We start from the raw sequence: 26,740 nt of genomic DNA, 5'->3' as shown, positions 1-26,740 counted from the left end.
TGGCTAAATTGTAAAAACTAAAATGAAAATAAAACGTAAAAGTGAATAGGAAAAAAAGTATGTAAAAAAAGCAAACTCTAATTTGTATTACTAAAGCAGAGAGAAAATTTTTTACAGTTATTGTGCATCAGATTTTTACCATTTTTAAGGAAACAAAAGAAAGTAATCTTTTAAAGATTTCTTCCATTACAATAACATTTTATTTCTTCGCCCACGGTAACGAAAAATAAGCAGACGACAGCTGTAAACCTGTTCAAAACAAGTTTTCGAATTGCCCGCCGTCAAGCTATAGAACATTGGTTAAAAGTGGATAGAAAGCGGGACTAAATCACGAATTTGATTCGTGGAAAATGGGATGATTGGTTTTTATTGGCCGGAGTCACCAAGAAAAAAAAAAGTCTTTTACTCTCAACGCTTATAATGATACACGCATACTGACGCCCAACAGACTAGCCTAAGGGATTAGTTCAAGGTGGATTTATTCGAAAGCAGGTAAGAGCTCTCTCTCTCTGATGTATAAAATACTCAATTAAATGACCTCGATACGCCTTCGGTTACTTGATTGCAGGTGAATAAAGAAAGAAACCGCAGACTGGATTAGTAAAGGATTGTAACAGGTATGTATGTTTCGTTGTTTGTCAAGTTCTTTTCCGGTTATGAGCACATGGTTAGCAGATAAGTTTAGTTTACTCTGGCCAGGTCGGGATGACTGGCAGTATTGTTCTTTTCAACTAATATTGCACTCGTCCCGGCCTATCAAGAGTGACTCTTGCAACTTTTACAAGAATATTTTCAGCTCAATAGGCCCCTCCCCATAGGTGAGTCTTTTAGATTCAATTTTTGTTATCAAACTTGTATGATGTGTAAGGAGCATTCAGTCATTACATTTCGGTCACTGAATAGCTTAATTGGATCTCTCTTAAAAAGAGCCATTCCAAAAACTTTTATTTTATTTAAATTAAATATATTTATCGAAAACATAGTTCTAATTTTATTTCATATTCCTTTCTTTCCTTTAAAAAAATAGAAAGACTTTTTTATGTTAAAATAAATTTAAGGAAATATTACTTTTTGCGAAAACATCATTGTTTTTTATTAATTATCGCAAAATGATCATGTAATGGTGTCACATCACAATGAAAGAATAGGATTGACTGAATTTCAACATCTGCTTGAGTTTTTTTTTTTTTTTTTTTCTGAAACATTTTAAGATACTGAGCAAAAAGTTTAAATTAAGATTATTTTTTAAAACATTAAACTGGTATAATTTTGGACAAAGTATTAAAAATAAAGTGTGAAGGAAGTAGAAATTTGAATAACTCCAAGGAAAAGTTGGTGGTGTAATTCAACTAGTGGTGCAAAAATTTATACAAGATTAGCTTTTTTTTTTCTTTTGTAAAAAATAAACCAATGAAATAATTTTTATAGAAAATGATCAATCATTGATATAATATGTGGACCATTCTCACTGAAAGTTAACAGTAATTTGCAGAATTTTTTTCTTTTTTTTAAAAAATAGCGTTAGACCCTGTTAAATGGTCAAAAAAATAAGTTAAGTCTTGATATTTTTCTAGAGTGGCCCCCATGACTATGTTGATCTTAGTTTAAAATCATAAGACAAACCCAATCACTTTCCAATTTTAATTAAATTGAATGAAGCACTTAATTATGACAAAATTTTAAATTGTAATTATTTAGTGTTAAAAATTATTTATATTTTATAACAAAATATAATATTAATTTATAAGATTTCAAAAGGGACCGGAGTGTTCTCTTGCTGCTCAACGAGAAGTAATTTTGATAAAGCCTTAAAAATAATCAAAATAGGAATAATGACTTTGTTTTTCACTTTTCTAATACTGCCGCAGATGGGGTCATATATTTTTTCTTCTAACGCTCTTATTACAAGTAAAAATGTTAATTATAAAAAATGTGTCAGATCATATTTGTATTAAGATATGACATACAAAGTAGTTTTCATTGATATTCAAAAATTTATCAATAACTGTATTTGTAAATTAAAGAAATTTCAATGATGTCTGTTTCTCTTAGATCTAAATAAGAGCAAAAAAATTGCTTGGAGGATTTTACCTTTAACTCAGAAAAAGACGCAACCATAAATAATTAAACTTAATATTTGTCACTTATTTTTGACCTAAATTAATACAAAATAATGAAAAATATGTTTAATAAAATATTGTGCATGCTAAGAAGATTTTCATTTTTTGGGTTCCTGTTATGATTCATAGTTGACTAACTAGTCCTGACGTCACGAACAAGAATTTGACCCACATTCGATGTGAGAAGCTTTATTTTCATTAAAATGAGTGAAGAGAATAAATCGAGTTTTTTCAAACACAAAAGAAAACTTAGTTATGTTCACAAATAATTTTACTAGGGAATTTTCGAACATCAAAATATAATACAGCATTTTCATAATAATCACCATTAATAGATTTTTTCAATGAAAATTTTAGGAAGTAATGTAGGTTCCAAGAAATGTCCTACTATTAAAGTGATTAATATAGTCGGACTTCTATTCAACGAACTTCCATTTTTCTCTATTTTGTGATTTTTTTTGAGGAACATTTCGGAAATTTCTTCGTAAAATAACTTCCAAATAGCGAAGGGAGTTTTTCTATTTAACGAACTTTTCTTTGAGATCCACTTTTCTCAAAATATTTCAGAACATTTCAAACTTGTTAAACACATTTTATGGAGAATTTTCGAAGCCAACTTTTAACACTAAAATCCTTTTTTGTTTGCCTTTCAAACGAAAAACTCAGACAAAATGAACGTCAGTAGCAATTAAAATTAAGAACGCGTGTTCAAAATTACTTTTATTATAAATTTAGCTTTTTTTTAAGTTGAAAATGTATGCAGCGTGATAAAAATGTTTTGCTCTATTCTTGCTTTCCATTTCTTTTATGGTTAAGATTTATGAAACAAATAGTAGATACTAGTTCGCAAGATAAAGTTGTACCAATAGCTATTTTAATTATGTCTAGGGCTTGAGAACTTAAAACCTGCTTTGTGTGTATTTCAAAAGGTGATTTTTTATCTAACGAATTTACCATATAACGACTTTATTATCGGGATTTAGCAACTTCGTTAAATAGAGATCCGACTGTAATTTGAATATTGTGTAAAATTTCTCTGGATTTTTTATCTTTATAAACCTATATTATGAAAAAATTACCAATTTCAACAAAAGACTACGAAATATTGAAAAACTAACGTGATTTTACTTACTCAAGATATAGGTAATAAAAGTACATTTATAATATAATTATTTAAAAATTTTCTGCTCTCATTACTTCGCTCTCATTTTTAATCACATGCCAATAAAGAATTTTTCGCATGTTTCTGACAATCAAAATGGATTGTGTTGCGAAATGCAATTTTTTTTTCATTACTAAATTCATCTTTACTTTCTAGCATTTTTTATTTTTTTTTTACGCAAATGGATCTGTATAAACTTTCAAAGTCAGTACTAATTTAATTTAAATAATTGCCCTCCGTAAAACGAAATTTTTCCTATAGCGAAATACCAGCGAAGCTTGCTGCATTGAGTTGTTTATACAATTTTAATCACTGTTTTATTATGTCTGGAGAAATATTTTTATTTTTTTACATCCGAAGTTCTTACAACAAATATTTATCATATATATAGCTACCAACTCTACTGGATTTACCAATAGACTACTGGATTTTGCAGGTTTCTTCTGGTATAATAAGAATTCTCATGGTTTTTGCACATTTAAGAAAATTCCTTAAATATGAGTAAGTTTTTGAAAAGAGATCCCTATTTTTACACAATTTGCTTGCCTGAATATTTAAATAAGTATTACTAATACATAATGACGCTAGTCTTATTTACAGTAATCAGTTCTAGGCATTTCATTCTCACTTTTTTTTTCTAAACTTTTCAGTTTCTTCATATTTAGAACTTTTTTTTAAATTGTAAAATCTTTTAACTATCAATAATGAATTACTTGTCTACTACTATTTTAAATTATGAGTTACCATTATAAAATTAATTTAATGTCAATCATAAATGGAAAATATTGTATTTTTGCATATTGACTTTTGATTCCAAAATAGTGGAGGGGTTTTATTATATATATTTAGAGATAACTTTTCCAACTCTACAGGAAAAACAATAAAATTGTGAAATAAATATATTTGAATAAGTAGTTTATTACTATACGTTTGACTTTTTTTTTTTTTTTACTAAGTTTGCCTTTTTTTTGTTTTGTTTACATAAACTGATTTTTATATATATATATATTATTTAGCAGCGTTAAATACACAGAAACAAATACAAATAACGAATCTATAAACGTATTATCATAGCTGCCAACTCCACTGGATTTGGCTATCCTAGTCTACTGGCTAAATAAAAATTGCAAGGCTAAGGTTTTGTACAGGTTTTACTGTCCTAAACCTTGAGTGTAGGTAAACACATATTAATACATGATATTGTCATTTTTAGATGGTGTTCTTTTTAAATGGTTTTAAAAATATTTTCTTTTTTTAATTAGTTTCTATATTATAGGGAAATAAAATAAAAACCCATTTATGAAAATATTAGATATTTTTAATAATCTAATCCAATCTTATTATCCCTTTTTTGTGTCTGTATTTCAAAATATCGAACTATTTAGCATATTCGAGTCCTCGGATTAAAAAACCCATTTATGAAAATATTTCTTTGGTTTCTCTTTTAATAGTTCTATTTTGTATTTCCAAACACTTCTCTGCCATTCAAAAATGTATTACAAGATTCAATCAGTAATTTAATTTTAATGCTTATTTTACACCCCGTTAAATACAGTTGGATATATTATCAATAAAACATTGAAATTTTAGATAAATTTGTTTATGTAGAATTTGCTATGTTAGATCTCTATTTTCTTAATTATTATTAAACAAAAGTTTTCTTGTAGATTTGAATATAATTAATTAAGTGATAAGCGTCGTACAGATGAAATAGAATAAAAGAGACTGTTTAAACCATTGTGTCTTGCCATCCCTGATTTAGTGCGATTGAAATATTTCAGACTATATTTCTCAAGATTATTTAAGATAATCAAGGTTTCTTTTATTTCGCCAGATCAGCATAAAATACTGCAGAATTATTAATGAATGTTCTAAAATTACTTGACTTTTCGATTCTATAAATATCAGAAGTTATTTTGGATCAAAAAATTTCATACATTTGCAGTCTAAGAAAGGAAACATTTTTGTATTGAACAAAATTTCTTCTTCTAAAGTGTTTTCGACTTTTGATTCCAAAATAGTGGAGGGGTTTTATTATATATATTTAGAGATAACTTTTCCAACTTTGCAGGAAAAACCATAAAATTATGAAATGAATATATTTGAATAAGTAGTTTATTACTATAAGTTTGACTTTTTTTTTACTAAGTTTGCCTTTTGTTTTGTTTTGTTTACATAAACTGATTTTTATATATATATTATTCAACAGCGTGAAATACACAGAAACAAATACAAATAACGAATCTATAAACGTATTATCATAGCTGCCAACTCCACTGGATTTGGCCCTCCTAGTCTACTGGTTAAATAAAAATTCTCCTTATTTATATAAATCCCCTAAAATTGAGTCCTTAAAAAATACATATTAAAATCAACGCAGATTATTTGCTTGCTTCAATATTTAGGTAAGTGTTACGTAAGTGTAATGAAGCTCATATATTAAAACCAGTTAACTATCTTTGATGAATTAAATGACAATTACTATTCAAAATTACGAGTAAGCATAATACATAACATTTCAACTTCATTTAACATAAATCATAACTGGAAAATATTGCAGTTTTTCTATTTTGATGACTATAAAAATCCCTAAAATTCCCTATGTGTAAAATATTTAGTGGAACAATTATCATTAAATTTATATTGTTTCGTAAAATCGACTTTTTCCAATCTATGTTGTCAACTATGTATTATGTTAAGACATCTTTTTTTGTCTTGTATTTGCTGTGATCAGCCGGTCTTTGAGGGATGTCACTTTCCTGCAACAGTTCCAAAAATGAACTGGAAATAAGTTGAATTGGGGGATAATTATGCAAAAGAGATCTACCCAATTTCTTGTTTTCGGAATTTTTACAACTCTTTAATATTATTATAAAAAAAAAGAAAGTTTGATGAATAGAGTTTTATTATCATAAAGTTTTATAAAGGGGAATTAGGAGTCATATACTTATTTCTAAGATGAAATTTAATCTTGTAAGACGAAAATAAGTTGTTTCGAAAATTTGAATTTATTTCTTTACACAACATTTGAATAATCACTAATTTTTTTAATAGGGTAAACTGAGAATTTGCTTACATTATTCATTTTTTTTAATGTTTCATTGCTTTCACCAATGAGACTTTTAAATGAAAATATTAGTTCTGATTTTTAAATAAAATAACAAATTGCAATTTTAAACTATTAAATCATCAAATTGTCACCTTGGAGGAAATGATTCCAATTGAGGGTTCAATAAGCATTTAAAACAACAAAAGAGGCATAAAACTTAAATTACTGAATACATTTATAAAAAATATTCTTGTATTTAATTTACATTTTAATGAATATAATAATTCTGAGTCATTTTTATTTTAGTTTAAATTATAATTAATGTTTTATTTACATTTTCAAAAACATGTTTTTGAGGTTTTATGTAACCATGCAAAGTTCAGACTTTCATAACTGCTATAACATACCTGTATAACTTCAACCATTATTTACCTATAAAATTTGCAGTTTCAGGAGATTTTCTTTCTTTTTTCAAAGAAAATTTCTATTTAAGATTATTTATTTATTTTGGTGACTATGAATCAGAAAAATTATACGGTTCAAAGAATTAAAAAAAAAAAAAAATACTCAAGGTTTGATATGCTGCTATTTTTCTTCAAAAATATGCTTTTAAATTCAGTCGACTTAACGAATTTCTTTATTTTGCGATTTTTTTTTCGAGGAACCAAGAATATTTTGGGAATTTCTTCGTAAAATAACTTCCAAATAGCGAAGGAAATTTTCTATTTAACGAACTTTTCTTTGAGATCCACTTTCCCTATTTCCCAAAATATTTCAGAACATCTCAAACTTGATGAAGCATTTTACGGGGGAAATTGATTTTCGAAGCCACTTACTAAGCAGTAAAATCCCTTTCCCTCTTCGTTTGCATTTCATACGAAAAACTCAGACAAAATGAACGAGTTTTACCAGTAGCAATTAAACTTACGAACGCATGAGTAATGTATGTTTAAAATTACTTTTTTAATAAATGCAGCTATAATTTCAACATTAATTTAGCTTTTTCTTTTTTAGTTGAAAAAGTATGTAGCATAATATTGTAACACTGGATAATGCTCTTCTCTATTCGTTGTTTCCATGCAGATTTCCTTCATCGTTAAGATATATAAAATAAAAAGTAGATACTAGTTTACAAGATAAAGGTGTATCAATTGCTGTTTTAATTATGTACTAGGCTTACGAGTTCAAAACCTGTTTTGTGTTTAAGTATTTCAAAAGGTGATTTTCTATGTAACGAACTTATTATCGGGATTTAGATACTTCGTTAAATAGAGGTCTTACTGTGTAAGATAAACTCTGAGTCCTTTTGCCAAGAACTCATCGTTAATCCTATATATTTTGCTTTCCTTTCCACTTAATTGAAAACCCCACTTTTCAAAGACTTTTTAATTTTAAAGGAAATCCCTTTATAAATAATGCATTTCAATAATCCATCTGTTGATTTTAATAGTATTTGGTGCCACGCAAAAAGTAAATAGTTTTTAGAAGAAATTGTCACATACTCTTACTTTATTGAGTTATTTGAAATTTTTGTACGTCAATTCCTGAATTAACTCAAAAAGAATTTCTTCTGGTGTGACATTTGAAAATAATTAGTAAAGTTAAAGATGAGTTAAGGCCTTTATTTTTCTACAAATTACAAGCATTTTTGAATATATTATTTCCAATATAATCGTCATAACATGCGATGCTTTAAAATATAGTAAAGAAGAATATAATGTACAACTAAATAGTTTTTCAAACAATTTATAGTTGCAATCGAAAGAATTGTAAACTGTTGCTTTTAATATTCCACCTGACTGGTATATTTTTGAGTGAGATAAAGTCAATTCTAAAAGTTTTCAATTCAAAAAAAGAAGGGAGAAACGTGTAATTTAAAGACTTAATTTCTCATATATATATCATATATTCTGTAAATAAGAAACATGGATGTCATGTTTCTTATTTACAGAATTGGAATTTATTTTCAGCAGGCCTTGTTAATCGTTTTAAAAGGAAATGTTATTAAAGTATTGTATGTTTGGTTGGTGCTAGAAATGAATTCGGGCTTGAGGTTCGAGCCCAAATCGGATTACTGAGAGTCGGATAAAGGCCACAATTACCGACAAAAATTCCTTGATGACAAAAACAAAATTTTAGAAAGAAAACCTTAAGCTAAATAAAAGTAATTTGACAACTAGTGTTAATCTTAAGAAGCAAAAGTATCGGATAGAAGAAGAAGGTAATTTTTATGCCTTATAAATTTTACATTTTTAGAAACGTTGAATTTTCATGGTATCTGGCAAGAAATAATAACATTAAATAATTAAAAAAGCACTTCTGACTTTTACATATATTAATATTATATTCATACAGAAATTATCTTCGTAAAAATAATTAGGATTTTAGTAACAAACGGGACCATTTTCATGATATCTAACAAAAAATAATGACATTAAATAATTAAAAAACCACTTATGACTTCTACATATATTAAGATTATATTTATACAGAAATTATCCCTGTAAAAATACTTAGGATTATAGTAACAAACGGAACAATTTTTACGTTAGCTGACAAAAAAAGGTATGACCTAAAATTATTTTTAAAAAAAAAACTGTGAAAGACATTTAATTAGTGTACATGAGATTAATAATTTTTTTTAAATTACATACTTTTATGCAACAATTATATTTCTTCAAATTCAAAATGACACTGAAATATTTAATAATATATGTGTTATAATAGGAATAAAGCACAAAGAATGAAAACTTATTCTAATTATCATTCTATACTGTTTGGGATAATCCATTCAATATAGTCAATGCATTCTGTTGTTCAAACACGAAAATTATCACCCATATTGGTAAGAGACGATTTTAATAATTATGTATTAACTTACATGAATTGCCGAAACATTATTTTACTTTTTTCATTCATTTAATGTAAAGAAGTACTAAAATGCCGTCATTTTCATGGCTATGACACCAACTCTACTGGTTTAATAAAAATTCTCCTAGATTATGCATATTTTAGAAAATTTTCCTTTAAAAAAAATCTCTATTGAAATAGAATTTTTACACAATTTATTGCTTGTTGAACATTTAAATAAATATTACATACAGCAGCCAACTCTACTGGATTTTGCCAGATTTTTCCTGATCTACTGATTTAATAAAACTTCTCCTGGTTTTTTCCTAAAACTGAATAGGTTTCTTAAAGAAATCCTTATTGAAATAGAATATTTGCACAAATTATTACTTTTTGAGTTTATTTTTATTCACAACTCCCTTTTATAATTAATTAAAAATCTTTTAACTATCTTTGATTTAAGTGATTATTACTATTAACAATTATTTGTAAACATAACATTTCAAGTTCAATTAATCATGACAAGAAAATATTGTAGTTTTTCTATTTTGATGACTATAAAAATCCCTAAAATTCCCCATGTGTAAAACTTTGCAACAGTTATCGTGAAATAATTTTGTAAAATCTACTGAATTTTTTCCCATCCATGTTGTCTGCTATGTATACATAATGAAGTCATTTATAGTAATCAGTTTAAAGCTTATTTATTTTTTTCTAAATCTAAAATTTTCAGTTTAATTTTATTCAGAGCTCCCTTTTTAAACTAATAGAAAAAAAAATCTTTCTACTATAAATAATAAATTACTTGTCTGTTAGTATTCAAAATCATGAGTTAACATATTAAGACATTTATCGTCAATCATAAAGGGAAAATTTCAAAACTTTTGTATTTTGATAAGAGTATTCTTTTTGTAAAATATTTAGTATATTATGCTACAGTCATCATGAAATTTATAGTATTTCTTTCCCATCCATGTTGCGCTACAAAAAGTATTCATAAAGTATTCAACTTCGATATATTTATTTTAAAATTCAGTTTGTTTCTATAGAAATGGGATAAATTCAAATGTTTTATTTTGCACGCACATATTAATATATAAGATAATAGAAATATAGGCCATCCGTAACTGAGAATATATTTTGGGATTATATAGTTGCTACAACTAAACTAATTATTTTAGTAAATTCAGAATTCTCAAATGTGATCCTCAAATTTTATTGAAATTTGTGAAATAATTATGCGTATCTAAAATTGTATCTAAGTAATTGAGCTTGAAATATTGGGCATTTACTCGAGTAAAATTGAGAAACAATTTTTTGAAAACAAGGAATTATCTAAGCAACGTAATAAACTATTACGCTGCTATACTATTAGGGGGACCGGAAAGTAATGTCATTTCGGTGCATTTGATATTTTTCATCAAGATTTTATTTTTAATCAATATTGTATTCACTCTCGTTAGCCTTTCAATGCCAGATAGAAATGGATGGATAAAAAATGTTTTTAAATTTAACTAATATTTAATGCACCGACTTTCCTGTCACCCTAATACCAATAATTATCACCTAGAAGAAGAATTAGTTAAGGGATGCGAGCACCACTTTGGAATTTATGATTAGATTTCAACGGACTAAAATGCATTCATTATAGTTCTAACATCAAATATGCTTATTAAATGGTGCAGACGAATTAAGTTAGCTATATAAAACGCCCTTTCTCTGAATTAATAGAATCCTCAAAATTGCTTCACTTTTTGCTCTTAAACAGTAACTTTTTACTCGCTCATCCAAAGATTGATAGGAAAAAATCAGGCCTTATTTCATGAGAGGCCTGAATTCTTTTTAAATTTAAAAATAGGACCTCTTTGAGAAAACGAAATTTGAAAAAAAAAAAAAGGAATTTGCATTAATTGCCACTCTCTTGACCAGAATTTTGGGACCCTATTTTCCGGATGGCGCTTACTCATTTCCTCCTAAAATTTCAAGAATCCAAATCTGGCGGACACGTTTTTCACGATGAAGATTTACCGTGTGATTTTATGATTTTCATTAGCATATTTAAGGTTCCTCAAATCATTAAGATCGCCTATTAGTACTTTTTAATTTGATCATTAGATCAGCAGTTATTAAAGTGTTATATTTTGCTTACTGTTTTTCAAATTTCCTCATTTTAACTAAAACTATCGAATATATTTTTCTCTCTATTTTTATTTTAGTTTTTCTGTCCATTATTAAATGTTCGAAAATCCACAACACACCCATGTTGTGAGATAAAAATTGATCTGTGATCGTTCTGATGATCTGTAACATGATGTTTTCTTTTTATTGATTCTGTAATGAGAGAAAGTTGGACAGTGTGAAAAACAAAACAGCAATAAATAGTGAGGAAGAAATCACCAAACCTTAATGTTAAATTCATTTGAAGCAATTCTATAGTAGATAATAATTTTACAACTATTTTAGTTATGTGTATGAATTTGTTTCGTCTCGTATTTCACCTATTTTCCATATCAAAAACTTTATATCGGGATTCGTTAAACAGAGGTCTGACTGTATATACCAAAGTAAAATTAAGTCTTAATTCATTGTGGCACATACTACCGGTACAGTAGAACACACCTTGGCACACTACTGAACACCAAGTACGATAGATGCCAGCAGACCACACTGGCCAAAAGAGTTTCCCAATTCGTAATATATATATATATATACATACACTGCCCATTCTGTTTCACTAGAGCACTTACAGGACTGCCTTGGACTAATAAGAAGTGATCTGCAACCTGATCTCCTGACCATAATGGACTTCCTACATGTCAACGACCTTGTGGAGCCGAACTTTAGTAACATACATGCACCTTCTTTTTTTGAAAAAGTGAATCTCTCTATAACGAAAAAAAAAAAAGTGTGAAGGGATTCGGCGTAGCGCAGTTGAAATCTCGAGGAAGACAGAAGCAGAAATATGTGAAGACCGCTTTTGGTCTGAATCATCTGCTTTTCCATCTCATCAATGCATCAGTATCGGCGAACCCGTGCGCACTTTGCTTATAACCATTAATTCTCTTTCCTCCTTGTTTAAGTTTATTTGGTTTAAAACTCCTCTTTAGTATTCTTTTTTTTTTAAAACTTATTTTGAGGGAAATAAAGACAAGCATATGAGGCTTTTTTAATATTCGCGCTGAAATAACTAATTTGACTAATATTTCAACTATTTTTCAAGCAAGTTTTTTGTTAATAGAAATAACAAGAAAAGATGATCTCGCTTCTAAAGACTTGGCACTTAACGGAGCGAAGTCCTCTTTTCTGATACAAAACGGTGTGAAGTCAGGAAACTATGTAGGGATCACAATACAGGTTTCTTTTTTTGTCAAAACAAACTCAGAAGAATTCCTTCACTATTATAAGCAAACCAGAAAGAGTTGTATTATATAACGCTATAAGAAAAATGCTTCATTAGTCTTTTAAAATTAAAGATTATTGTCTTGAACATTTTATGAGTAAAAAAAGTTTCTCGAATAAATTTAATTTAAGGAAATTTATTTTTATTCCTTTGTTATTATTTTGCATAGTTCACAAAAAGTGTTTTCGAATTTCTGGAATTAGCAGGTCTGTCTTAGAAAAAATAAAAAAGTAGCGCTTATTAAAAAAAAATCCACAATATTGATAATAATAACTTATAATCAGTATTACCTTTTTTGTCAAGTAAAAGGGAAGAATAATTTGTTTTTATGAAAAAGGATACTTGTCGAATATGCATTACTAGAAATATTTTTTAATTTAATAACCGTCCTTGAGCAGCAGTCCCAATTCTGGGCTACCAATGTTCCGCTACCAATGATTTGTTAGGGGAACTTTGCGGCCCCGACAAATTTAACGTGCATCAGGGCATCGGACTCACGACCTCTTAGACATTGTCCCCTACCAACCATGCTATCCAGGCCCAAAACTCTTCTCAAAAAATTAAAGTCATTTATATAAAAGAGACAGCGAAAATAGTATATTTTTCACTTTTTCGCTCTCACTTTTGTTTTCATAATTAAAAGATCTTCTTTAAAGATTTACTTTCAAAGTCAGTAAAGAAATGTTTAAACACTGCTTTTTAAATTAAATGCAGAGAATTTGGTTTATTTCGACCAAGAATGGCATAATATTCATGCAGTAAACAGATGATGTAAACGTTAGATTCTTATTGTTTATAAAAAGGATTTTTAATGTTTTTTCGAGAATATTTGACCAGAAAAGTTAAATATTTCTTTGTCCTTTGCTTTGTTATCTCGTGTGTGACTCAAAAAGTTGATTAATATTTTTGACAAAAAAATATTTTATACATATTTACTTTGCCTGATAATATAGCAGTAATTTTATTTGTCTTGTATAAAATTATAATTTCTGATTTTCTCTATTGTAATTGTTACATAAATGTAATTAAAATGTAACTAATTTATTTAAACATAGTGTAATATATTTTTAAGTTTAATAACTGTAAAACCATTACTAAAAATATTCACCCTAATATAACCTTTATCTGACTATAGTCTTTATCGTCTTTATATGACTTTGTAAAGTAAAATTACACAGCTACTTAAAAGTCTTTAAACAATCAAACACAGAGAATAGAGGAGGATAAAGCAAATTATAGATAAAGTAGGTAAAAATACGCAGATTTTACAGTTTTATTTTCGCAAATATTTAAAAGAGATTTCTAGAGAAAATAATGATGAGTAAAAATATTCACCCTAATATCACCCTCATCTGACTATAGTCTTTATCACCTTTATATGACTTTGTAAAGTAAAATTACACAGTTACTTAAAAGTCTTTAAACAATCAAACTCAGAGAATAGAGGAGGATAAAGCAAATTATAGATTAAGTAGGTAAAAATACGCAGATTTTACGAAAATACGCAGATTAAGAGATTTCTAGAGAAAATAATGATGAGTACAAAATATTTCAGTTAGATTTTTAAATATTTGGTTAATTGTGTGGCATTTTGATAATTAGGTTAGATCTTTTGAAATCACAACAACCAAAGATAATCTTTTGAAATCACAACAACCAAAGATAATCTTTTGAAATCACACCAACCAAAGATAATTTTGATAACAAGGAGTTGTTATCAAAATAAACTTTTTATGGTTTAGTTCACTCTCAGTACTCCGTCATCTGGGATAGTACAAAAATTATAAAACTATCGAATTATACATTCAAATTATTCAACCCGGGTTATGTTGAACTACAAATTAAATATTGCTTTGTGGCTTCATGAAATACTCTAGCAAAGGAATTCAACTTCAATAAAATTTCAATTTTATTGGAAAACATTTTCATATGAAAACCATTTGGTTAATACAACTTGGTTCTAAAACTGATGTATCTGAACTATACATATTTCCTTTAAGATTAGCATTCCTCCTAAATATATCTCTTAAAAGTAGCGATTACATTTCAAAAATATTTTGGAATCATTCAAAAAAGTAGCACTACATTTGTAATAGTAGTTGTAGTTTACTAAAATATATATAATTGTTCTGTTTTAACTACACTGGTGTAAAAAAAGCAGACTTGGTCGATTATCTCTAGAACTGCTGGACAGATTATTATGTTACATACATTCATACAATACAAAACAAATAATTATTCAACAATTGTAATACACACGCATGATCGTGCGTAACACACGTTGGAGTTTGAAAAAGCGGTTGCAGAACAAATAAAAAAAATGGGTTGATAGGGGGTCCCCTTACCGTGGGGTCAGATATACGGTCCTTGCAGCGTGATTTCATACTTGAAATAAGGCAGTTTAACATTTCCTGTGGCAATGGCCTATGACTATTTCATACCTTCCGATTACAACGAGTGTTTCGCACGATCAGTATTAAAATTGTTGAATAATTATTTGTTTTGTATTGTATGAATGTATGTACTTATCAAATTTCATTAAAATCGGTCCACTAGTTCAAGAGATTATTGACCAGGTCTGCTTTTAATTTCTTACACCAGTGTATATAAAATTGAAGAATTTATTTTTAATTACAGATTTTACGAATAAGAAAATATTGAGTTGTAGATTAATAATTTAAATGCATATTTTAGATGGATGAATCTTGATCCTTGTCTAACATTTCGGGACAACTGCTCGTAACCAATTGAGTTTCATGGTTTGATCATTTTTCTTTTTTATTCCTGCAATAATAATGAACTGAATTTATATTATTTTTATTTTAGAACAGCTCGACGGGGTGACCTTAAATATGTTAATTAATAAGTGCAGACGATAATTTAAGATGCGAAATCAAACACGAAAACGAACTTTCCCTCAATAAACATACCCTTTTTTTAAAAAAAAATTAATTTTATAACCGTCGTTGAACAGCCGACCCAATTTTGGGTTTACGACTACTAATGTTCAACTAAGAAGCCTTGTCCTTTTGAACCCAATCCGAAAGACAGGGGAACTCCTGGGTCAAAAATTGGGAGAAATTTTGCCTTCGTTTTTTTAATGGAACTAGCCCGCATTTCCATTGCAGGGAGTGGAAAACCTCCTACGATTAGCCTGACGACAAGGGTACTCTAACCGTCTACCTCAGAAAATATTTTACGTTAGTACTAAGGTCGGTGCAAGCCGGCATTCGTATCAACCTCGGTTCACCTCTTTGGAATTCCTGAGCCATCACAGTTTTTTTCGTTGCATATATATTTATATATATATATATATATATATATATATATATATATATATATATATATATATATATATATATATATATATATATATATATATATATATATATATATATATATATATATATATATATATATATATATATGAAGCTCCTTTTTTCATGAGTAGTTTTAACCGTGCTTTATTCTGACAGGTGGTGTCGAAAGACAGAAAGTTATTAACTTTCTACGTAAATTATGCAAAATTTTTATTTATACTGAATTAAATTTTGTTATCCCCATGCACCTACTCCGCATGTGGTAACCAATAATGTTTTGCTGAGTATAATTTTTATTTATTACTTAAATGTGAAGTAGTTTATGCTATAAACTTTAGCAGGGGCTGAAATGTTGTGAGGATATAAGAAAAGGTACCCCAAAATTTAATGCATGGATTACAGTAGTCAGTAAATCGTGCTATTTGAATAAGATTATGCTCTTGTATATATTTTTATTCGTATAGTTAATTCTTATATTTTTTATTCATATATTCAATATTTTTGTTCCTATAAATCTAAAATACATTGAGCAAATAAAAAAAGACCTAAAATAAAGCATGGATTGGATATTTACAAATCGTAATGGCTCAAAAGGGTGGTTTTAATTAGTATTAACACTTACTTAAGTTACAGAAACATACTTTCTCTGAATAAACCTTTTTCAACGAATTTTTAACCATTGATGTACAGAATGGTAAATGCAATCTGGGAAATATAATTTGATGAACCTTAATTTCACATATTTAACCATACCTCACAAAAATCGAACCTAATTTTTTCCCCCCAGAATTTTAATATTCGTTTATCCAAATATAATTTATTATTTTACTTAACAAAAACTTTGAAAAAATAGTGAATTGTAAAGTATATAAATTTTTACATTTAAGTAATTTTAAATGACAAAATACCAGATTTGAGTAAGCCGGATCTGAGTTATAAAATTTGAAAAAAGGCTTATTTTTATATTCTTCTTCTCGAGAGATTTCGTTCACATTTTGTCATTTAAAATTGCATCCTTTAAAATGGTGCAAAAACTTGAATAACATAGAATAAAAAATTTTCACTGTTACTAAAAAAATAATGAATAAAATGGTAAGTGAAATTTTTTTTTTAGATTAATGAGTATTATAATTGCGTGCAAAAACGATCTTCTTAAAAAGCTCCCGAGATATGATGAAATATTTAAAAAGAGAAATTTTGAAACTTTGGATAGCGATCAAAGTATCGCTCAGCTTTTTTAATAGTTCCAAAATAAATAAATACGATTATTAAGAAACTATGCCCAAATTTTGCCTTTTTCCATTTCAAATTACGTACTTAAAATTATGTTATACCTTACAATATATGCATACCTTACAATTGTAAATTCTCGCTATTAAATTGCTGGGTAAAAGAATCCGTCGAAAACATTTATGTTTATACAGGGAAAATAGGTTTCTGAATCTAATTTCGTAACTCAAGATACTGAGTTACGAACTGAGTCAAGATTGTCTGAACTAGTTAATTAGCATATTTTAGTTTAGGCCTTAGAACAATTAAAATTGAATCCACTGTGCATACTGGTATACTGTACATTATACTAGATTATTAATTAAAAAGAATGCCAATTTTTATTCGTGCAAATTGCTTAGAAAATAATTAATATTTTCCACTTTATCCTAAACTTAATTGAGTGAAAAAAATTCTTTAAAACTTCATTATAAGTTTTCATGGACATAGGTTAGTTGAAATTCAGCGTGCTTTGTGCTAACATATCTTGCTATACCTCTGTTGGCGACTGTTGAACACTAGTACTCATTGTTTCTTTTCTTTTGTATGCGTAACATATCTAATTAACATAATAAGTTCAAGTAAAGCCTGATTTCTTTCTTTTTTTTTTTTAGTTAATATTTAAATGTTGTTAAAAATTTAAAAAAATTTTCTTCAATTTCCTGGTTTAGTAGGATTTAATTAAGCTTTTGACATTGTTTATGAAAATTTCTAATGCCCACATGTAAAATTATTTTATTATCACTGTAAAAAAGACACCATTTTTGAATAGGTACTGGAATATGCCATCTGGGGAGAAAACCGATTCCCTCCTCTTTTCAGTCGTACTACGATATTTTTCTATATTTTTCGTATTTAATTGTTAAAAATATCTTTTAACAGTTCCATGGCGTTTTCTTTTAGATATAAGTTTAATGTAGTTTTGAGTTCCACATAGTTTCTTACCTTAAAAGTTTTTAATCTATTTGAAAATCAAGACATAAACTAACATGCTTCCTTCTTCTATGGCTCTCCACGCGCTAATGGTGAAAGCATGCGAAGTGTTGCCATAGGTAGAGAGTTCTGCTCTACTCTACCTGTAGCCCATTTCAATCTCTAATTAATATTTTAATGAATATTTTTCCTTGTCACACCTCTGAGTAGATTTCTGCCCTTTTTTGATCACAAGGATTTTTAGGGCCCACTGTTTTAGTACCTGAAGTTCACCAAAGAAAATTGCTTTTACTTTTGATACAAAAGTTACATTTGATATAAAAGCTAACTTCGTCACATCATACATAAAAAGAAAACCTACAAACTTGGTCATCCCGCACTTAAACTGAAGGTCATTCATTCATAAATTATTATGTCATCATTAGTTCTAAACTCAATATGAAATGACTAAATATCATTAACTTATACTGAATGTTATTCGTTCATAAATTACTATGTCATCATTAGTTCTAAACTCAAAATAAAATAGCGTTAAAATTCATTAAAACACAAATTAATTCCTTCCTTAATTATCACTTTAAAAGATAACATAAAATTTCTCAGCTGCGCTCAATTTTCAATTACATGTGCACACGCACATAAATATAAATTATTGCTATTTGAACATTTTTTTGAAATTTTAACGAAATTTTTCAAATGTGACCGACTAATCAACCATTGTACAACATTAAAAGGTTATTCGAAAAAGGTGATTAAATTCTCTCGAACAACCTCGTGTTTGTACAAATTTATCATTTTGAATGTTTACTGAAACGAAAATAAAATATTACACAAACGCAAAAAACAAACTGGTTTATAGAATCAACTCACTCAATATATATATAACAATCTCGTGCATACATTTTTGATTAAAATTAAAAGAATACTTTTTTAAGTACTTATATGGATCTCTATGGAACAGGGTGAGGTTTGTTCCAACCATCGACTTGTTTACAACGAAATTTTCTTTCTTACCATATTTCAGACTATTGCGAAAATTTGTAAATAAGTTAGCATACATCTAACAGAAAATAAATCCAAATATGTTACTTTAATTTATTAACTCTGGAGTTATGAAAATTTTGCATATTATTTTTTTTACCAATATTTTGAAAAATATGACGGTGAATAAAAGAGTATTTACTACAGCTAGTTTCCCCTAGAAAATATAAATAAATAAGTGAAAAAACTTTCCAAGCATGAGTGAATCTCTTAAAATGTAATCTGAAAATAAAATAAAATTATTTTTTCTATTTACATTTAGTCAGTGTCATAATGCTTGAGTCCTTAAACGTATCAAATTTTCCACTCTGAATATTCACTTTTTATTATTTTTGGCTATACTTTAGCTGATAAACAGCAAACTATAATTTCGCAGAAAAAATTTCATGGAACACTATATAAGATCCGGGTTTTTCTATTTTTTTCACTTCATTATTTTTCACTTCATATGCTTTAAGATGGAATTTAATTATAACATAATAAAAAAATCAATAGCTAAAAATTTTTCATTAAGAAGTATTAATTTCAAAAAGAAACTTGTGAGTAGTACTAACAAGTATAACCTAGTTTTTTTTTTTTTTGTTTTTTTTCTATTTTAATACAAATCATTAACAAACTGTTATTACTGTTCCATTGAATGATTCATTCATTATTTAAACATGTAACAAAAATTCGGAACAATCAAAAAATCATTTTGATTCGTGTAATGTTTTAATTATTTATAGTACCATTCATTGTTGTTCTAAAACACTTCCTAAATACTTAAAACAAACCTTTTCTGTCTCTTAAAAACAATAATTTTTTTTAAATACTTGTATTTTAAATAAGAAATTTTCAAACTGCTTTTTCTTGAATTTCGGCTCCTTACCATAAGCCTTGTACCTAAAAAATGGCGCCTAATAAATGAAGCTAGATAGACGATGAATGCTCTATTTTATACAAAATGTTTGACTGATTAGAAAATATTCGAGACTTTTTTAATTATAAAATGATGGTTTATAAAGAACCAGATTATTCAATGACGACTCATGAAACTACCGTAATTTCTATTGAATGTAGAATTGTTTTAATACATTTTCAGTTTTTATACAATTAAACGTTAAACAAATATTTTAAAATCATTTTATGCTGTCTTTAAATGCTGCCTGCAACAAAATGCTCTGCAATTCTAATAATTAAATTGTATTGCATTTTGTTTTACTTTATAAACTAGTTTTAATCTATAAATAAATATGTATGCTTTTAAAATAAATAGACACGTTTTTATTTATTTCCTAAATTCAATGAGAATCACGTGCCTCATTCTTTAATGCATTGATTTCAATATCCTTACATATAATTGGACGATTAAATTTTCTTCGGTAGAATAAAAAAATGACTTATCAGTGATAAACTTGATATTTTAATTGAATTTAGAAACTTTGTGTTGTTATAAAAATTTGCTGACATCTCATGTAAAAATAAATAAAATGGCATTATAATTGTTGAACATTTGTTTTAACTGATACCGATAAACTGATACCTGATCAAATTATTAGACACTATGTCAAATCTTAATTATCAGGTGATTGTTTTGACACAACCGTTTTGCACTTCTTAACGTTAGTTATCAATTGATTAAATTGGACGATATAAATTCGACGACTGGATAAAGTAGACGATATACTATATAGATATAGAATATTTATTATGTCAAATATTATTATAGTACACTATAATAATTAGACCAAATTATTAGACGCGCTGTAGTTTTTTACTAATGACATGTTTTGTACGAGTTAATACTTTTATTTTCAAAGGCACTAGTAATTTATTCGGAAGATATACTTGCATTTATTTTTAACGTTGCATTGTTAACCAATTGATGCACGAACGAAAACAAGTGCAAAAACAACGATGCTGTATAATATCCAATGATAATTAAAATTTTACATAGAATCTTATAATATGGCCAGGAACTGTATGTAGTTATAATTAGTAATATCGCAAAAAAACAAATTTTATTTATTGTTTGATTCCATTTTTTTTCCGTTTAAAAATTTTCAAATTTATGCCCTTCTCGTTTCTTACTATTTGAAAATAGGGTAGGTTTAAGATACATTATTTACCCACCCATTCCCTTACCTGAATGAAGAAAAGGCTCCCCGTGGGAAAACTTTTGCAAGGAGAGGAACAAAGAAATTCTTTCATAAAACCCCTCAAATATTTTCTTCAATCCCCATACAATAAGAAAAAGGCTTGGATCTAACAAAAGGGGACAAAAATTGACCGACAGCTGGGTTGTGGATCAGTGCGCTTTGACCCAACGGAACAGATGCTAGTAGGAAACAGCTGTCGTTCCAATCTTGAAATAGGATTGGACAATGAAGCCAGGTGTTTCTTCCATCCATCCTAACACTAGAATTTAGATATTTGAAGAATTGTTTTGTAAAAATCGTTCATTTGAAACAAAAATAGAGTGCAATCTTTTGAGAAAATTCCTATAAATGATTCCTTGAAAATTTATTTTTTACTTTCTTTTATTATTCTGTATAAAACATTGATTGTTTTTATTTATTTTAAATGTCTTTTTGGAACACCTACTTTCATTTTTAAATGAAAATGATTTCATAAAGCATTTTTTTTAAAGAAAAAGATTCTGAGACATTTAATTTTTTTTTTAAATAACTGTAAATAAATACATTTTAAAAATTAATTTATGTAAAACAAAATGTCATATGGCCGATATTGTTTCATTTTAGAGATGTTAGAAAGTGGTTGTCAAAATTACATTATTAGAATTGCTTCAAAATATTTTAGCACCTTAAACTGCATTAATGCAGTTGCACAAAGATTTATATATATATATATATATGTTCACAAAATATCCTAAACTCTAAGGATTAAATTATTCAGAAATTCAAGAACTTAAGTAGGATAAATAAATAGGAATTGCCTACTTAAAAATAACCTCGTCTCTTAAATGAATAAAATAAACAAACTCATAAAAAACCTAAAAATAATCTCTGTAAATTACAGTAAGAATGCAGAGAAATTAATGATGAAATGGTAATCGGTATAAGAGGAAAAATGTTGTCCCTATATTTCATCTCAAATCAATTAGAAAACAAATAAAATCGTCTAGAAAACATTCAAATGAAACGGATAAATAAAAAATCTTACGTTTAAATTAAATAGATATATTTCGTATGAAATGGATTTTATTGGTTAACAGTTATCCGAATATGGAATATTTCTCAAATTTAACTTTAAAATGCATGCTTGAAACGAATCAGACGATAAATTTTGGGTTCCAAACAAGCTAAAGATGTTTGCTGTGATAAAAGATTATAGATTTTTTTTCTTTTAAATTAACAAAAATATCGCTGTCTTCGATGTTCAAATTAACGTTAAGTTTTGCTTTGTCGCGTAATAACTATAAAACTAAATAACTTAAAATTACGAAGGTGAGTAGAAAAATGCACAATAAGTACGATGCAATAAAAGAAAACTAAAATTCAGTTATTAGTTCACGAATTATCAACTCTTGAAATTGGTGTTAAAAAATACCGTGTATGTTGCCCGTTGAAATTTAAATCTTCAGAATTGGCTGCAACTATAGAGTTAAGATTTGACGTGCTGAAAGGTTTATTTCTATTTTTAAATTGAATGCGATTTTTTTCTTTTGAATTTCCACTTTGTTTGAAAGTTGATTAAGTTGAGTGTTTTTATTTATTTATTTTACGTTTACGTATTGTTTAAGAAAAATTTATCTCTCTCAATCTTAATTTTATAAGTTTGCGCTTCACTTGATGTCAAAAGTAATAAGAGAAATGAACACGGTTGATACGTACTTGATTTACGTCCTACTAGAGCAGCACAATGGGCTATTGGCGACGGACTGGGAAACATCCCTAAAGATGATCCGAAGACATCGCAATTTTGATCCTCTGCTTTGGTAGTCCGACGACCTGAGCGCGATCACTTCACGGTTGAACGAGGACCTATACCATGCACTCTCGGTCCCTACGCAGGCTGATCAAAGTGGTCACTGACCGCAAGCAGTGATGCTTGACTTCAGTGTTCTACTAGGAACTGTGTCTTTACGATCAATCCACTGCGGGTGACTGTTAATATTTTTTATTCTAATATAATTTATCAATTATAAGAACGGCTTTAAAGGTTTAATTAAAGTGGATACTCAGAATCTTTTATGAGAACGTAAACTCTTCAAAACTTTTTTCAGCTTGAAAAAGAGATTTTGCAAAAGAATCGTATCGGAGAGTCCAAGTAAAACTCACATAAATTATTGTGCTGTTATTCTGATTTTTATGCTTCTATAATTTTATAAAAATCAAGCGAACATCTATCGAAAGCAAATATAATTACGCTTTCATCTTATGACTTAACTGCCATTATAAATATTAAATACCGATTCACTAGACGATTCTGTTTGATCTTTGGCGGAAATACAAGACAGGTGTAAAAATAATTATTATTGTTATACAGGGCTTATTAAAAGTGATGAATAGAATATAAATAAACATAAAAACGATATTATTTTATTTTATAACCGCCATTGACCCAATACTAAGGATTACCTCCGTAGCCTTGTAATTTTGAACCAATCCAGAAGATAAGGAAAACCAAGAGGCATGATTTGTTATAGGAACATGGAGAACTTTGAGACTCAACAGATTTAACGCATCAATCACCGGGGATCGAATACACGACCTCTTAGACCTTTTGATGGAGTGGAGGGAGAGAAATTCCATCAATAACTGTTGTTGTCAGTCAGATAATAATTTATTGTTAGGGTTAGAGCCATTATTGGAACCATATTACCGTGTTATACTTGGAAATCTATTCCACTAATAGTCATGTACCATATTCTTTGGTTAAAAGAATCACATTAATCGTTAAAATTTAATACTTTACCAAAATTTGAAAGTCTGATCTCTGGGATTCGAACCTGGGTCACCTCATTGGAAGGGAGATATCAAGACTCACTTAAATTATTTATAAAGAATGTGCCTTATTTTCTGGGACCTATAAGTGATATTTTTCTTACAAAAATTATCAGTCTCTTTCGTTTACTGAATGTTGTTGATATTAGTGTTTTATACATTCCATTGCCCTTGTACTGTTTAACTTTTTTCAAATTATTAAAGACTAACTATAACAAAAACAGAAAAAATTCCATAATATTTCATACTTCTTATTGCATTGAAAGTTAGAGAAAATTTTTATTTAAAGATCGTTCAATTTTACTCATTATCTAACAAAAATCTTTGTTTAAATTCTACGAAAGTACTTTATCTTCAGTACGAAATGTATTCTGAAAATTAACAAAAAGTATCATTGTTAATGTCACCCGAAGATTTGTTTTGTGATGTTAACCCAAAGTCACCACTATTGCAAAAATATTTTCCTACACAAATTTAGTGAATTTTGCTGATTACTGAAATTATTGTATGTATTGCAACTTCATACATGACGGTCAATATCATTATCTAGAACAGGGGTTGCCAAACTTTTTTGATCATCGACCCCTACATAATTTTTCGAAATCCCCATCGACCCTCATAAAAGTAATTTTCTGCTAATTAAAATAAAACTCTATTAGATACTGTGTTTGTACATTTATTTTATGATTTTGAACATTTATTAAAGTAATAGTACATAGTGTAACAATAGTTTTATGAAAAATATATTTATGTTGAAACATAAATACCTTAATATTTATGAAATAATAAGTAATTATAAGTAAGTATAAATAACAAGTAAAGTAACTACGGATTTATTGCTTCTTAATCAATGCCTGGAGTTTTTTTTTGCAAGGTTCGTTATATTGGGTTCAAAATTGGTCAATTTTAATCTTAAATCCCCTCGAAACTCCACATTTAATTTATTTCTGTTCTTACTTAAGATTGAATTTACGTGACTGAAACCGGCTTCAACCATATAGGAACTTGGAAATGCTATCATAAATGGCTGAGCTATTTCGGGAAGTCTTACAAATTTTTGCATTATATTTATATTTATATTTGTCCAAAATTTGCTTATTGTTAAATTTTTAAAAAGCGTCTTTGCTTCAAATCCCCATAATAATTCAGCAAGCTCATCTTGCAGGTTGATGTCCACGTTTTCAATTTGAGCAGAAAATGGCACAATAATCCAATCAGGGATGTCAATGTTTTCCAAATCAACAAAACGCAGTTTAAAATAGTCGCTCAATTTTTGAAGATTACCTGTATATATTTCCAAGTCTTCTTCTTTTACTTCTAATTGTCACATATCTAAAAAATACTGATAATCCTTTGACCAATTGACCCTTCCGGTTCGGATCGACCCCCTGGCTTAGATCGACCCCCGCTTATGTTAAATAGACCCCTGGGGGTCTATATAGACCACTTTGGCGACCTCTGATCTAGAAGATGACTTTATTGCTTCCTTTATTTACACACCTGTAATTTATTTTAAAATAGTTCGAATAAAATCATTTTATAGCTTTAAACCAACAAAAGGATGTTTACTAAAATGAAAGCTCCACTAATTTACATGGTTAAAACATTTAACAAATAAAGTACAAATAGATTTTTATTTTATTTTTATAGCCGTTCTTGAACAGCAGACCTGGTTTTGGGTTCATGACTACTGATGTTCAACTACATAGCCTTGCAATTTTGAACCCAATCCCGAAGACAAGGGAGCTCCTGGATCAAGTATGGGAAAAATTTGCCTTCCTGGAATATTTTTTGATGGAAATCATCCGCATTTGCGTTACTGGAGAGGAAGATCACGAGAACCTTCCACGGTTAACTTGACGGCAAGGGGACTCTAACCCATGATCTGCTGAAAATAACTGATTAAAAAAAATTGGAGCATTTAAAAAAAACTATAATGTTTTTTTATTTATTGTTCTAATTTGATTTATTGTAGGCCGAAATTATTCAATGTTAATAAACTTCCAATAAAAGATTCTTTATTAAACGCAAAAAAATGCAGAAAATTTTATGACCTAAAGCTTCATTTCTAAACTTGTAACTTTATTACGAAATCGCATTTTATTATTCGCAAATATTTTGCTTTAGACAATCATTTCCTTACTAAAACAATATTTTTGTAGAAAAAATAATAGCAGAGTGTCATGAATTGGATTTTGTTATAAAGAGAAAGAAAAGTTCGCAAAATATTATTTGATCGTCAAAAATGAAGAAAACTCTTATATTTTTAGTAAAACAAGAGAGAAAACATAATAATGCCCTAAAAACATTTTTTTTTTTCCTTTTCAAAAAATGATCCGAAGGATCCGAGGATGATCCGAAGGGTAACCACTTGAAGTCGAACACTTTGCGGCAGAACAGTTTCACGAGGACCGATACTGGTCCCTACGCAGGCTGATCGAAGTGGTCACCCAGTCGCTTACCAGTGATGCTTGACTTTGGTGTTCTGCTGGGTCGTGTCCTGTAAGATCTAGCAAGAGATATGTATCAGAAATAGGTAAAATAATTTCCTGTTTCTACTCTTGCAGGAAAGAAACGAAGGAAAATAGAGAAAAGGTAAAACATATCAAAAGAGTTGAGGGTGAAACCCGATCAGACAACAAAGTTGACA

The 26,740-nt window shown here is 28.2% G+C and overlaps 1 long non-coding RNA gene across 1 annotated transcript; it reads left to right on the top strand.

Moving 5' to 3' along the window:
- Window positions 1-671: 671 nt before the first annotated feature.
- On the top strand, window positions 672-26,126 carry LOC107454821 (uncharacterized). Its single transcript, XR_001585506.4, has 3 exons — window positions 672-818; window positions 3,674-3,783; window positions 25,741-26,126. It is a non-coding gene; the product is annotated as an uncharacterized LOC107454821 (long non-coding RNA).
- The last annotated feature ends 614 nt before the right edge of the window (window positions 26,127-26,740 follow it).

The sequence above is a fragment of the Parasteatoda tepidariorum genome, chromosome 11, assembly GCF_982258835.1.
Source record: "Parasteatoda tepidariorum strain Cologne lab strain chromosome 11, Ptep-v5.0, whole genome shotgun sequence".
Classification (NCBI taxonomy): domain Eukaryota; kingdom Metazoa; phylum Arthropoda; class Arachnida; order Araneae; family Theridiidae; genus Parasteatoda; species Parasteatoda tepidariorum.
Note: the sequence above shows the minus strand (reverse complement) of the source record. Positions and strands in the feature narration are given on the sequence as shown.